This window comes from Calidris pugnax, unplaced genomic scaffold (genome assembly GCF_001431845.1).
Source record: "Calidris pugnax isolate Ruff unplaced genomic scaffold, ASM143184v1 scaffold177, whole genome shotgun sequence".
Taxonomy (NCBI): Eukaryota; Metazoa; Chordata; class Aves; order Charadriiformes; family Scolopacidae; genus Calidris; species Calidris pugnax.
In genome coordinates this window covers 1,999,049-2,015,523 of record NW_015090909.1, presented here as the reverse complement: position 1 = coordinate 2,015,523, position 16,475 = coordinate 1,999,049, and positions in this window count along the sequence as shown.

The following is a 16,475-nucleotide window of genomic DNA, read 5'->3' as shown; positions in this document are numbered from 1 at the left end:
TAAACTAAGGAAGAAATTAAACATTATTAACAAAAACATACAGCTATAGATACAAAGTACAACTATGAAATCTCAACCATAAGCTAAAAAGTTGGAGAAATATAAGAGAACATAAGCCCAAGATCTGACAGATGCGGTTGTGCTAGGAAATCACTAAAAATGTTAAGCAGACAAAAAAGTACTACAAAACCCAATGAGCCAAAGAGCAGGGGGGAACCTTACAAAAATCAAAGTTCATCATGAAAAAGTCTACAAAGGACTGGGTCAGAAAGACAGAGGTCTTCCTAGTTCAACTGTAAGAAATACTGGATGGACGCTTTTTGTAATGATTTACTGATGGGAAGTCTGCAAAGCAGATGACTACAAATACATGCCCGATTTAACAATTCAATTTCTGATTCCATTAAAACTTACAGGACCACATTTCATACTGGCATGATTAGGAAGCTGTGGGAAGCAATGGGGTTTTTTTAAGATTTTGCTAATTTTGGTACGATTCTAACAAAATTGACAGTGAGAGCACTAGCAAGTCATAAATCTCAGCCATCAGACGTCCTAGCACTAAATAGAAGCTAATGATCCAGAGTTTTTTATTTAATGTTTTGAAATGAATCATCTAAATTAACATGGTGTTTTAATCGGGCTTAATAGAAACTGAAAATAGACAGTGTCTGGGCCCATGCAAAAGCAATAATGCATAAAATAAAGAAATAAGATCTAAACATCAAGCAACATTGGGAATCTGCCCAAAGCGATAGTGATTTCCAACTTAAAAGGCAGAAAGAGGAGGAAGCAAAACAAAATCCCAAAGCTTTCAAACTTCCACAGATTCAGCTCTGTACAGCACCTGTCAATGTCAAATGAAAAAAAACAAAAGCCAGCATGACCGAGGAACCATTTATCTTCTTCTCTTCTTGCCTTTTGGATGTTAAGTTTATAGGTAGCTGCTACTTACTCCAACACACATGTGAGACTGCTTTAAGCTCAAAATTCAATTGTAAACAGATGCCAAAAAACCCGAAACGACGAAACCCACAGCCCTCCCTGCTGACTGTGTAAGGGAGACCTCCGTTACCCTCCTTCATCTCCTGGGATGAGGGGGCAGTCACTGCACAAGGGAAAAACTGAACACTTGATGCCAGCAATCATGACATCATGGGAAACTTTTACAGAAGTCACCAAATAATATAAACCATTGGCAACACTACTGGATTTGCTTCGTTTTCATTAAGACAAGAGGAGGCAGTGGAGATCTGATGAGCCTGGCAGAGCACTGTGAGCTCCACACATGATGAACCAGCAAGAGCCTGTCTTTAAGGGACACATTTTAACTTCTGTGCCCGAGAGGCACTAACGGGATATATTTTCCATTTCAGCTGCTTATAACATAGCACCAGCAGTGCTATAGGTTATAGCACAGCAATGCTCCTATAGTCAGCACAGACTAAGGCACAAGCCTAAAGATGACCTAAAATCCTTTGAAAAAGCAAAGAACCTCAGCTACTGCTTTTCACAGTTGCACTCACTGTCTAGCACTTTAATACTGTCCACAGCACTAATTACCTTTTAAAGACTCGCCAAACCACAATTCGGAGTCAGCACATCGACGTGCTTATGTGGGAGAGGATAGACCTTTGTGCAGTTCAACACTATGAATCAGCAACTGATTTCTATTACAAATCTAACGATTTGCATCATCACTACGGACAATTGGCAGCCTAACTGCATGACACTGTAGGTCATTTTTTGATTTACAGCATTAAAAAAAAAAGTAATAGTTCCAGACAAAAAAATTACAATAGCATTCTGCACATAAAACATTATGCATGTAATAAAGCAAATTTAAACACACATATTTTTACAAGACAAATTTTTAAGTTTAGTGGTTTGGTTTTTTTGAACAAATTGGTATTGCTATAAAAAAACACACCACCTTAGGACACATAATGTTTTCTTCATAGTTTTTAAAAATAAAAGTGTGCTACATGAGAAAGTATGTTTCTAACCAAGTCATTAGCAAGATCTTCATTGACACAAATGCTGATCCTGTGAAAACTTTTCATGTGTTTTGAGGAGAGACCTTATTGCTCTCTACAACTACCTGAAGGGAGGTTGCAGAGAGGCAGGGGGCAGTCTCTTCTCCCAAATCACAGGTGACAGGACTAGAGGAAACAGCCTCAAGTTGTACCAGAGGAGGGTCAGGTTGGATATTAGGAAAAATTTCTTCACTGAGAGGGTTATCAAGCATTGGAATGGGCTGCCCAGGGAAGTGGTTAAGGCACCATCCCTGGAGGTGTTCAAAAGACAGGCTGACAGGGTGCTTGGGGACATGGTTTAGTGATGTTTTTTTTTGTCAGAGTTAGGTTGATGGTTGGACTAGATGATCTTAAAGGTCCCTTCCAACCTACATGATTCTATGTAATAGGTTTTACTTAGTTTTACTTCCAAGTTTTTTTAAAGCATTTACCTACATATAGGTATGTGATGCTGACTTTGTTTTCATATACACTTAAAGGGCAAACTATGAAGTCATACCACACATGTCGCTCATTCAGTGGACACCTTTTTCTGCTTCAGGCATTTTCGGGCTGAGAGGCATGTCTGGCGTTGCAGTGGTGTTCCAGGAAAGCTGGACTACGCTTTGCAGCAACCATCCCATTTACCCCAGAAGCCTGAAGGAACTGGCTGATGTAGTTGCCAAGCCACTTTCCATGATATTTGAAAAGTCATGGAGGTCAGGTGAAGTCCCTGCAGACTGGAAGAAGGGGAACATCACACCCATTTTTAAAAAGGGTAGAAAGGAGGACCCTGGGAACTACCGACCTGTCACCCTCACCTCCGTGCCTGGGAAGATCATGGAACAGATCCTTCTAGATGCCATGCTTGGGCACATGAAGGACATGGAGATGATTCAAGATAGTCAGCATGGCTTTACTACGGGCAGGTCCTGCCTGACTAACCTAGTGGCCTCCTATGATAGAGTGACTAGGTCAGTAGATAAGGGACAACCTATGGATGTGATCTATCTGAACTTCAGTAAGGCCTTTGACATGGTCCCTCACAACATCCTGATTGCCAAATTGGAGTGATTTGGATTTGATGGGTGGACTGTTCAGTGGATAAGGAACTGGCTGGATGGTCACATCCAGAGGGTGGTATTCAATGGCTTGAAGTCCAGATGGAGAGCAGTGACAAGTGGTGTCCCTCAGGGGTCTGTGCTGGGACTGGTACTGTTTAACATTGTTATCAATGACACAGACAGAGGGATTGAGAACACCATCAACAAGTCTGCAGATGACACCAAGCTGTGTGGTGTTGTCGATACACCAGAGGGATGGGATGTCATTCAGAGGGACCTGGACAGGCTGGAGAGGTGGGCCCAGGTTAACCTCATGAGGTTCAAAAAAAAGCAAGTGCAGGGTTATGCACCTGGGCCGGAACAATCCTCGGCATCAACACAGACTAGCGGATGAGGTATTAGAAAGCAGCCCTGATGCTTTTTTTTTTTTTTTTAATACAAACTCCCAGGTCATAGTTAATGAACCAGCAACCTCAAAAATCAAAAATGAATCTGTCTTTCACTAAAAACATTGTATTTATTAGAACAGTTAATTGTTTATTGTATAATTACTAGTTGCTGGAATGTAGATTCTTATCTCAAAAAAACCTCTGCATATACGCCTTCAGTTTACATAAGCTTATCCTAAACATAAGCACAGCAATCTAAAAGAAGTTTACTGCCTTAGGGTTTCCTTGTATAACATTTAGCCTTGAAACAGATGAACTTGTACAGCATGTAATTCACATATCAAAAATACATTTAGCGTGGCAAATAACATTATGGCTACCTAGTCTTTCGCACTCTGATAGAGAAGTTTGTTAAAATTGCACGAGTTCTCACTTGTACTGAAATGTCAGATTAGTTAATGAAGAGATGCCTTCACATTACTTGGTACTTTGTTATTTGTTATCATTAGTTGCTACACAGCTTTTGGAAAGCACTTCCCCCTTATCACTGATAAATCACAGAGATTTCTCTCTTCTTCTGGCATGGCTAACTGCATAGGGGAGCATTACTGCCAGAAAGCAATGCTAATTTGACAGACAAATTTGAAAAATTTGTTCCCTCCAAAGTTATTTTTCATTGAAAAGGTCTATTCAATCTTAATTTTTAAGTGTCCTTTCAGAGATGTCCTATAAAGAGCCATCATTATTCGTCATTGCTGTAATGATGCAATCAAAAAATCCTTATGACAATGAAGTGAAGCAACTCAAATATTAATCTGTTTCATTCAGCTACATCAGTTGGGCCAATAGAAGATTATTGCCTCTCCAGTAAAATTTTTGGAAGAAAAATGTATAAATGTATTTTAGTAACAATTAAGTTCAATAACTCAACTTTCACTTACAAGTGCTTTTTGTTAGCCTCTATTGGCTTTCCTGAATCAACTTTCCATATATCTGCTGATACTGCTATTCTTAGGACAATTTATTTTCACAGCATTCTTCAGTCTAGTAGTTTCACATGAATTTAGGTCTCCAGCTGCAAAAAGTTTTTGGGTTACATTGTGCTCATCACCCTCCCCATCTGCCAAGACAATTCTCTGGTTTGCACTTTACAGAAGTGATAGACACATTTCTTAACTTCAAAGTCAAATGAAAGGACCACTTTTACAGGGAATAAAACTTAGTTGCAATAAGCACTGGACATAAAAGTAAGTCTTTATTTTTAATTCTCTTGTTTTCTTCAAATAAACTTGCTCTCCTAGGCATCCCCACAGAATGAAATACAGAACCAAAAGCACTTTAAGCCAGTATCATTACATGGAAAGGGGGCATTTTCATCTTTCTACTTAATTTCCTAGACCAATTTTCATTAGAGCTTGGCAATTTTTAAGATTTTTTTTTTTTTTTTAAGTTTAGTTAAAGCAATTATTCAAGCTCTAGGGAAACACATAATACCTACATTAAAAACAGACCTGGACTTTTAAGCAACAAAGGATAGTTCTGGATGCAATACCTTGTTCTTTTTTTCTTAGACACTTGCAACTTCTGCCTCCGATATAAAAGGAAAATGCTGGAAAACCACATTAAATCACAGAACAATTTCAAAGTATTCAAACGGTGCAGGCTGTGCTCGAAGTGAAACCAGGCACCTACAAGAGCAGTGGTTGCAGAGGAAACCCCAGAGTGGAGAAGAACTGGGGTGGCCGCTGGATGGGAAGCCCCAGCACCCCAACCTTGGGCTCTGGTGCTGGCCAACCAGCCTGAGATCCCAACCAGCCAAACCCAGCGACACACAAGGGAGCAACCCCACGCACAACATACAGGTCATCACATTTGAGGTGGACCAGGGAAGCATTTTGATCTCATTTTTGGGCAGCCTGTTCCGTTTTAAAACAAGAGGAGCTTCCTGTGAGAAGATGACTAGGCATACAGTCCACTTCTAAGTAAATCACCAGAAAGAAGATTAAAAACACAGTGATAGCCTCATAATGACAGGGAAAATACCTTAAAACTCATACTTTGCATTTTGTCTGACTTGAGATATATGTGAAACAGGAAAAATAGTACTCAATTGCCCCCTCAGCCCCAAGGCTCCATCGCTTGGCGAGTTCCAGTCAGAGGCCAGAAGCAACACCAAACACCACAGAAGTGACACATGCATCTCTGAATATTAAAAATACTGTTCTAAATATAAGCTATAGAAACTAATATGCAGCTTCCACCTCTTTTTGTCCACTATATTTTATTTCAAACATGTAAAATCCAGTTCCAGGCTGCATCACCTGCTTGCGTATTTACTATCGTTTTAACATTAAGAGACAATATTTAATATTCTGCTTAAATATTTATATTTGTTAATTTCCCTTTACTCACAGCATCCCATGGAGACAGAGTGGAAGAGCGTTACCTGGAAACATTACTTGAATTTAATACAGATAAAACTGAGGCCTTTTAGCCAGCATGTGCTTCAGCTGCCCATTCTAACCGCAGGAGAGCTCACCACCATTTGCCAAAGTCCAACTAGAACATCATTCAGCATCTACAGTTTATCTATCTGCAGCTCAGAATAAAATTAAAATTTAAAAGTAGTGTTATAGGTAGATATTTTTAATCCAAAAACGGGTTTCATCTTGTATTTTTAAAAAGCAATGACTCCAAGGAAGCAGAATCATAAAGGATGGAGGCATTTGCCCAGAAAGAAAGTTGCTACTTAAATGAGTTTAATACTGTTAATAACATCAAATCACTCCTGTCCAACAGACAAGCCAATGCACTGCTGGCAGCTTAAAAGCAAGTCCTTACAGACAACAGAAAATGTTGCAGAAATTAATTCCAATAACTCCAAAAGAAAAACAAACTCCTCCTCAGCCCAGAGACTCATTTCAGCGCAAAATATTTATTAAATGTATACAATATGTGTTTTTTCACCTCTATTTCCCAGCAGCTGACATACTGAAGGGAAAAAAAAGGGACACTGCAAGAACAAAGTTGGTTCAAAGCTTGCAAATGTTGGTAGGTTCAGGAAAAAAAAAAAAAAAAAGGAATCAGCCTACTCCCTACATCTAATTCCCCTGATCCTCTCATAAAATGTCACAAGTCAAAACAATCCTTAACATTTGAAGATTCAACCGACGTTTGCACAAAAAGAAAGAATATTTAATACTTTAGAACAGTTATGGTACCCACAAGACAAAAAGAAAAAGTCTGCTACTTGAAAAATAAAGTCCAACACTGAAAAATTAGAAGAAAAGCACCTCTAAAGTTAATACATCTTAAAAGGTATGTAGAGCCTTCCTTTGGGAATAACATATATCTTCAGCATTTGCCTGACTTGTTTTTGAATTATCACATAAAAATAAATAAAGTATTATTAACTATATAATAATAATATTCTTCAAGATAGAAGACAACTTTTAGAAAGACAGAAAATACAGAATCAGATGCCAGTACTATGGTACTTATGTCTTATTGACAATCTCAACTATTGGTTATATCACATTCTTCCTTCTTAATGCAATTATAGACTACATATTCAACGTAGAATATAACAAATTGTAACATACTAGGGGCAATCACCCTTCACTCTTTCAGTAAAGATGAAGTTCTAGTGTTAATTTCCCACTTCAATTCATAGGCAGAGCCACCAAGAGCATGGCTGAGACCACAGAGACTGCCTGGAGGTACTTGCAAGAGGAAACACTCATTGCTTCCTCGCTTTCTAGGAGCTGAGATATGGGACCTTCTAAGAAATAGATTTTTGAGGTCGAAAATTACGTGCCAGGAACTGCCTGAACGAGCAAAGTTCACGCTGTTCCTGTGATTCTCTACCTGGATACATGTTGTATCTTAAGAAGATAAAAAGATTTTATGGCAAATAGGTCCATCTCCCTTTTATTCCCATGTTAATGTGTCTGAGCTCTTTACGCTTGATCCTTTTAAAAATTAAAGACCCAAAACTGCTTCAGGAAAGCCAAAATAGTCTTACTGGTAATTCAATACCTGAGTGCAAGTGCTGGCTTGTCTGATTAAGTAACCTGTGGAGTTCTTAATAACAAAGACAATTATAATTCTGTTTTCATAAAAATCAGTTAAACATGTCTTGAAACTACATACTTGAAACTAATATTCAGATAGAAGTGAGCTATTCATAAACTTCAACTTCAGTTACTATGGAGGGACTCGACAAAGTACCTCATGTTTTCATTTTTTAACATATACAGTGTAAATTATTTTTTTGCTGAGGTTACCTATGTTTGAAATGCAGTACATTTAACAAAAAAATCTTTTTTTTTATTTTTTCTTTTTTGCAACTATCACTAACACAAAAAGGGGTGAAGGTACTTTAAATTTAGAATTAGAATTCTAGATATTAATTACTTCAAATTCCTTCAATGAGAAAGTCCAAAGCTTCCAGCCCACTTGCAGGAACCCAGAAGCCGGAGGAGCACCCACTCTGTCTGCTCTTTTCTACTGTAACGGGGCTATAGCCTGCCAAAATTATTCTATAATATTGCCAGTTTTGAGCTCCTGATTCATTTTTTATGGTTTCAAGGTCTGGAGAGGAGCTTCTCAGCATTTTCTGCTGTGAATACTGAAGCCTAACTTTGATGTCCTCATTAACTCAGTATCATCACTCCCCACATCTAAACAGACACTGATTTACCCACACTTACCACCCAATTTATATTATAATGCAGTGTCAGAAATAATCTTAAGGCATTTGTCTTCCCTGACAGCTTCTACTGTACTGCTCCCTGAAGAAAGACGAGTACCCATTATGGTATCCATTATAGGGTAGCTTACACTATGGAAAGAACTGCAGTTATCTTTTCTCACCTTTTGAGGCACTGGATTATTTTGTCACTACATTTATTTATCCTTTTCTCTTACCTTTTCCTCTATGAAAGAACTTTGTCTTTACCCAGCACGGAAATAATTTGCTGTGATTTCTAAAATTAGCAATACTTCTGTCCTACAGAGCTTCACTCACAATTTCAAAGATTTTTGTAACAGACAGTAATGGAAATCTAGCACTTTTTCTCAAATATATGATGCTATTCTGTTGTCAAAAGGGTACTTGCAGATATGTGAAACTCTACTCAAGATCATCACAGCATTAATGGTTGAGCACAGAGCATAATCCTCTACTACAGTTGGCCAAGATACACACAAAAAGATTTCATTACTTTTAATAATAAAATTTTATTTCAAAATATAAAAATCAGCAGAGCATTATCTCTAGATGCGGCTTAGCCACATCAGTGCATTATTAAAAATACAATTCATTTCAGCTATTGAAATGCTTCTCAACCTTTATCCTCCCACAGTGACATACGTTGTGGCAAGCTTGAGTATTACCTTTGGGATACTATAGGAATGCTTGATAGTTCACTTCTTAATAAGCTAATTATTTTCCAATTAAATGGAAAAGACAATGCTGAAGTTGAGATACTAATCACAAAAAAAAAAAGTAAGATGTGCAAATATATATGCCCTATCAACTGACAGGGCCACCTTAGGCAACACCTCTTTTCATTACCAAATCTCCTAGCACTTTGCAGTTCCATAACCCATGAAATATCTTCTTTTTCAAGCTAGGGAAACTAAGGCACAAACACTAACCCACTCAGATTTCCAAAAGACGTCAGCCCTCACAGACAGATTTCAAACACTACTGAAATAAGAGTTAGTCTCTCAAGGTTTCACAAAGTTAAAATTTCTAAGAGCTTAGTATGCAACATATTAAACTACTGTGAAGATCAGTGGCTTCACAGCTCACAGCCACAGAATTTGCAAAGAATCAACGCACCTACTCACTTCCTACACCTGAGACCACAAACCTTACCATCCTTGGTCATCCCTACAGCCTAGAATTCAAGGCCATTAAATACTCTCTAAACCTTCCAGCACACCTACAAATCCAGTACAGTGTTTTCCCCGTCCCAAAACACACTACAAGGACTAAGCAGCTCATATAAGCACCTTTAGATTCAATAAAGAGGCATCCCTATGACTAACACCTCTTCTGTCCCAATTTAGGAGGTGTGCCCAGGAAAGATCTAAGATATTAACAGTTCATCGTAAAACACAGCAGCAAGAGTCCTTTACATTAATTAAAGGAAACATCACAGGGTGTTACTCCCTACTCTTATAAGGAAAATCAGTACACACAAACTAAAAAAATCCCATAACTGGTGAGAACCCTGTATTTTCTTTTAAAGAGAGTAACAAAAGGGAGGTTTTTAGAGGGGAAAAGAAGAAAATCCCAGTTCTCTTCGGTGGCACTGAGCATCAGTAATCTCTAGGTCACCAGTTCCAGCAACAACTGAAGACAGTTAACATATGGTTGCTGTTGAGAGTCCTAACAAAGTTAAGTGTTCTAGGATCACTCTTTGTACAGCAAATGAGCAAATATTCACAATGAAGAAACACCTATTAGAAATCCTATCCTTGGCAGGCTCAGTAGAGAATAATGAAATGGGAGGAACATAGGAATGGAGGGATTATTTGCTTTCTAGCACTGGAATTTTTGACACGAAGAGGAGAGAAAGTAAACAGGATGTGGTGTGAAACACGAAGTTGCCGTATTTCTGAAAGGGATTTCCTGGTCAGAAAAAAAGTGCAACATGGGAACGTTGCAGCACACGCTGGTTCATTCAGCATCACCATGAAACACCAGCCCAACTGCACACACACCACGCAGGCACAGTGGTCATTTGTCTGGCATGTTCTGGACATCCCAAAGCATTCAGAACAATTTGCCAGACATCTGGAAATGCTAGACAAATGGCCACAGCCCTCAAACTCTTCTCACACAACACTGCCAGGTGAAAAAGAAGGTTATCTCCAAAGAAATCTAGATGTACGACAGCCCCAAGTATAATTCATACATGGTTATTAAGGAATAAATGTTGCTTAGTATCCTCCAATGTAAATACTATTATTCTAAGATAAGGATGCCTAAGGGTGTCTTCTTCCCGCTGAGTGTAATTGGTTACACTTATACAAGTCCTAAGCGAGCAACAGAAGCAGGCATGTAGAAGGAAGATGAAAAACAAGAAAAGCAATATGGGCAAATAAAAGCTTGCCTGAACATATGCAGGTTCTTGCTGAATTGTTCTCGAATAAGAAAGTCCAAGAGTGCAGGGATTCAAAAATAAAAGCTCCTTGCCCCTATCTATTGTAACCCATAGTCAGAGAGGTTCTGAGGATCCCCAACAGTCCCTTCAGAGGAATAAAACAAAGAAGCAATAACGTAAGAAGAGGTGACAGGAAGAGCAGCAGAAGTAAAACCAAGAACTGTGGAATCTGCCCAGTAAGGTAAGTAAATCCAATAAAAAAGTGCTCCATCTTCTCTGAGCATGTTATTTCTCTTTGCTTAAAAATTGTAAGAATTCTGCTTTCTCTGTCATTTGCATGGCACAAGAATTGCTGTGCTGGAAAGGCTGAACCGAGCATGGTGCTCAGTTATTTTTGTCACACTTAAGTCTGCTCAGGAAGGTCTGAAGTGACACTATTAACGTGCTGCCTTTTAACTGGTTTTTGTTTGGGTTTTTGTTTTGTTTCATTTTTCAACATACGGAATAAGCACTCTTATACAAAATAACTGTTTTGACAGGCAAATTTGTGAATGCTTTGACTAAATACAAGAAATAAAAAAATGCAAAGGAAATACATCCACTAGGAGCTCTAGTATTGTTTAGAATGAATATAATCCAGTCACGGGTGCCTCTATCCTGACAGGAACAAAGATTTTTCCAAAACCAAGCTCCTTCCTGTGACAGCATCACACCAGAATCAACAGCATCTCCAAGAAAAAATAAAAGGTGGGCAAAAGTACAGAAGAAATAAAGGGAAAAGGTTGTTCTCTGGCGGTACAAAGTAAGGGCCTACAACTAAAGCAAACAGGTGAGATACACAGATGGCACTGACAGACTTTTTGCGTAGGTGGAAGAATACGAAAACTCCTTCTTACAGAACAGCATATTCAATTACCTGTGTTGAAGTTGTTGGCTCCATGGGAGAGGGTTCACATCTGAAATATTCTAGGGGATCTCAAGAGAGATCAAACACTCAGTGAACGTGGACACTTACTACGTGCTCTGGTGGGGAAGCAGGCAGTACAATTTGCTTGGGACAACCATTGAAGACCGTGACATGGTAAGGCTGAGCCCACCTAAATGCTGCCCAGGATTGCAGCTCAGAGTCCTGCTGAGGCCACGCAGCTCATTCCTTACAGCTCTGCTCCCTGCTCGTCCCCAAGTGCCACCCCTGGATTCCTGTCTGACAGCACGGGGACGTCAGCACCGCTCTCCCGCTCAAGAGAAAGCTGCTCACCTCCGGGGTCAGGTTAGTTTTCTCATGGATTAACAAATCAGACCAGCTCCCTGTGCAGTTGCACAAACACCAGAGCCAACGCAAGGGAGGAGGAAGGGAGTCCTTTCAGCAGCAGCGAGCCTGAGCAGCGAGTTCAGCCATCTCACGTAACTGCACCCTCAGACTGAGTTTCAACTCCTTCCTTCTGCAGGGTGCTCTATGTCACCATCTCTCGCTGCCATCAAAGTGACAGAAAATGCTCCACACAAAGTTGTCTTTAAAAATCTTAGGCTTGTTTGGAATCACATGCCGCTTACCCGCCTATCTGGCTCACCTTGAAACTTTAGCAAAGGTTTTACAAGATGATCACACATCTGCATCTGTGAAAAGCTAAGGGGCACACAGCAAGAATGTGCTCAGCAGCCTCCCTGTTCAGTCAATCTTTGACCTTGTCACAGCTGTTATTCAGTGTGCACTGAATGCAGGTTAAAACAAGAAAGTTTAAAAAAAAGACTGACAAAAGCTAGCTGTAAGGTATCTGTGCTACACCACAGAGTATCTGTGTGTTATTCTGTGTGTATAAATGTTTTCGCTGTAAACTATGACAGAAAGTTTGAAAAGATTTTAAAATCACCTGCCTTTTTATATGTTTATAAAGTTTATTTAATCCTTCTGTGCCTTTTCTTTTAATAGCAAACGTTCTAAATATATTCACAGTTTATGAGCTCTACCTTTCAACATTTGAAACACTATGCCATAGGGAACTTTTTGGAGGAAATGTGTTTAACAACAAGCATTGCTTTTACCTCTCACAACAATTTCATTTGATGAAAGAAAATGTTGTATGCTTTTCTAAAACACACTGTCTGCACTTTTAGAGCTTCTACAGCTATGCAAAAATACATTAGAATTTAAAATTGATCCTTAGCTAAGTCACAATTATCATACAGTTGTTACAATAAGCATTAGTTTGACAGCTATGCAAAAATACAAATTAAAAAAATCATAACTGTTCACCATAAAAGTTTGTCTCTCGCTTATGTAACTTGGCATATGAACTATCACTGTAAACTCTTTGTATTAGATTAGCTGCTATAAACATAGGCCACACTAACCAAACGTCAGTGTTATCTACTGTAACAAGCCATCTTAAATCAAATTATATAAAAATCCGTATGTTTGGGTAGGGCAGAGATGGGCAAAGACTACCAGGCATGAATAATCATCAGAGACCAGCACAGTCACCATAAAATTTAAAACAACAAAATAATTGTGACTGACACTCAATCACATATAGCAGAAGATGTGGGTCTTAGGGCTGTGGTAAAAAACAAGTAAAAACAGTGAGCTCCCTCCCCTAGCAAAAATCCTTCTCTGAATGAAACTCTAGAAATATCCACAATTCAGACATATACTCAACCAGAAACCTCATCCATTATCACCTATCTTCATTTCTCTTCCCAAGCAATTATGATGGTATCATCTTAAACTACACATTTGCCAGTTTTCTGAAGACCACATTTTTCTCATGCAAGTAGCAAGCAAGCACGACCTAAGTTATCTGCTGTCCCATACAAGCTTTAGATTCTGTCACAAAAAGACAGGGTTTCAGCACAGAAGTAAGGTTTTTTAACAGCTACAGAAAGAGGCCAAAAGCAGCGGTGTGCCCATACGACCATCAGAAGTTCCTTCAAGATGCTGACAGCCTATGCAAGAAGCTGGGGCAGGAGGAGAAGGGGAAGGGGGACAACAGGAGCAGCTCTTTCGCCCCCCTGCTATAAGCCTGCCACCCCTGCATTGTTCAAGCACACTCTTGAGCAGAAGCCATCTCTGTTCAGTTAACGCAGTGATTCAAGTGATTTCATCAGCTCCCGTCCTGTTTCACCATCTTCTCCCATTCCATGGGAAAAGTTATGTCACAGCAGGCCTGGTAGCAATGTCCTTATAATACTTCACCACACGTTTCCTTTAAGTCAATAGGAATAGTGCCATTGCACAGACAAAACAGTGCCTGCAAGAAATAAGGAGCAGGATAAAAACCAGATGGCTGAAGTTAAGCGCAGGAAGACAGGAGCAATGCTTGTAGGGAGGAGAAATCATTTTGACGAGCTGAGACTGTGAACATGACTCTCCGTACAAAGGGAACACAGCCTGCCACGACACAGCCTGCAACAGCATAAATACGAAATGAAATTTGAATGAAATATTGTTATCTCTATCACCTAAAGGCTGAATTCTTTTCAAGCAAGCACCAGATGAACACGACACACATTTTTTTAATTTAACATCAGGCTAATGCAGCTTCGGCTGTTTAGATGACTACCTGTCAACCACAATCAAAAACACCATTTTGAAAAATGTGAAGTGATCTGTAACACAAGTGGAGAACACTGACAGCGTATTCCCTTACTGTACAGCTATACCTCCATGGTTTGCTTCCAGGCTGGTACAAGCCTTGGCAGTGATAGGCATGACTCTTATGTCTCAATTTCCCAGCAACTGGCTCCCAGTCCATACAAAGACAAACTGTTATCAGTGACAAAGGAACCAGAAACACCTATACAAGCCCAGACTGCATTTAACATGAAGCCAGTACAGGAGAACTAACTACAAGCACAAAATAGGACTCATAATATTTTCCCCGTCCTTGCTACAGTTAAAAAAGAAAAAAAAAAAGTTAAAAACTTTTCAGTCAACACATTTAAAATGCATCATTCACTGCCATCTACACAGCCTCCAGATAAAACTTTTAAGAAGTGATAGCTAGGTCTTCTTGATGTTGCTTCTTAAAGTATAGCATAAATATTATCACGTCAAGAATGGATTCAGTAATATTAATTTGATTTTTTTGATTAACAATTTGATTGGTAAAAGTAGCAGGCAATGATCCAATGAGTTTCCGCACAGTACTTGTCTTGGGACTGTTCTTCACGCCGTTTCAATTAAGGAATTCCCAAAATATACAATTAATACTGTATTAATATAGCAGCTATTAGAAAGATTAAAGTCAAGTTTTGAAACCAGGGGATTTTTTTTTTCAATAATCATCAAGCAGTTGTGTTTCTTCTAAGATCCCAGAGGGACCCACTCTTGCTCCTGTACTACATATTCCTAAATACCCTGGAAAATCCAAACCTTCCTCATGGAACAGATGGCACGATCCTCAATAGACTACAGAAAGGACGTGTTACTGACTTCCACTGAAAGCAACACAGCAACATGACCAAAAGTAGTTCAACAACTAGGAAGAACGGACGGCCAGAGACCTCACTTTGCCTTTTAGGCAACTCTGCAGAGAACTCGGCGAAAGATAGATTCATAGGGCAAGGTTTTGGCCAAGAAATCCTTGCAATTCTCTGTGAAACAAGGAATCTAGAGCCTCACACCCCAAGGAGGTCCTATTATCTTCATACTTAACATTGGCTTAATTGCTTCTAAAATGCAATGTCCACAATTCAGGAAGAGTGGCAATAAATTGGAGGAGATCCAAGAGAAAACTAAGAGACTAACTGAGGTAAAAAAAATAAAAAAAAGAATGTCTGGTAACAAGCTTCAGAAGATCACTTATTTTTCTTAATAAGAAGAACATCAAGCAAGAAATTAATCAAAATTCATAAGAATTCATACTTGGGAAAACATGAGTTAAATGGGATTTTCAGTGTTAGAGGCTGTAGCAAGATTCATTGGCTAAAAACAAAAACTAAAGGTAACCCTCTTCCGAAATGAAATACAAATCAGCCACTTCTATACTTTACCAAGAATTGTGGACAATTTTACCTCATTGGAAATTTTTTTAACCTCCTATCGCGTAAACTTTACTTACAAACTGATTGAAAGAGTGAAAAAAAAGGGGAGGTGGGGTGTGTTATGGCCTGCATTATGAAGAGGTCAGACTGGATGATTGCAACAGTCCTTCTGACTTGATAATCTATTAATCTTATCACAGATCAGAACATACTTCCAGGCCACTTCCAGGACCAAATGCGAAGTCATCTATAGGCGCACCTATTCTGAGGGGTTATTTTTAGCCTGACACTACTACCTTTTACCTTTAAGCGTCATCGAGATCCGAACCGCAGACACATCAGGCGGGCGATAACAAAAACCTAATCACGTCGAAAAGGCTCATTTTTCTGGCAGAGTTATACCATCAAAAGGCAATCCGAAGCCAATAAGATATCCTGTATTTTTTCCCGCACTTCCCGGAACTTTACAGAACTCTCCGTGGGACTGAATCGCTCCAAACAAGTTTAAACCCAGAGGAGGCTCCTCCGCACGCCCCAGGAGAGATGTTAACCGGCCTCAGCGGGGCGAAAAAACAACGAAGCGGGGAAATAAAAGGGCGAAAGCGGCGGGGAGGGGGGGGTTGGATGCTAGCGCGGCGTCTGCCGCCGGCCCGGGGACTGCCGCCGCGGGGTGAGGCGGCCCGACGGCCCGGCATTGTGCCCGCGGGCCCGGGCAAGGCGGAGCGCTCCCCCCCGCCGCCCCCGAGCCCCGCTTCCCTCCCGGAGAGCCGGGCCAGGGACGCGTGAACTCTTGAACCCGCGCCGCAGCCCAACGCCAGTCTCCGGGGCGGAGAGCGGCGGCGGCGCGCCCTGCGCGGGGAGACCGCCCGCCCCGGTGCCCGGGGGAGCGCCGCTCCGGCCGCCCTC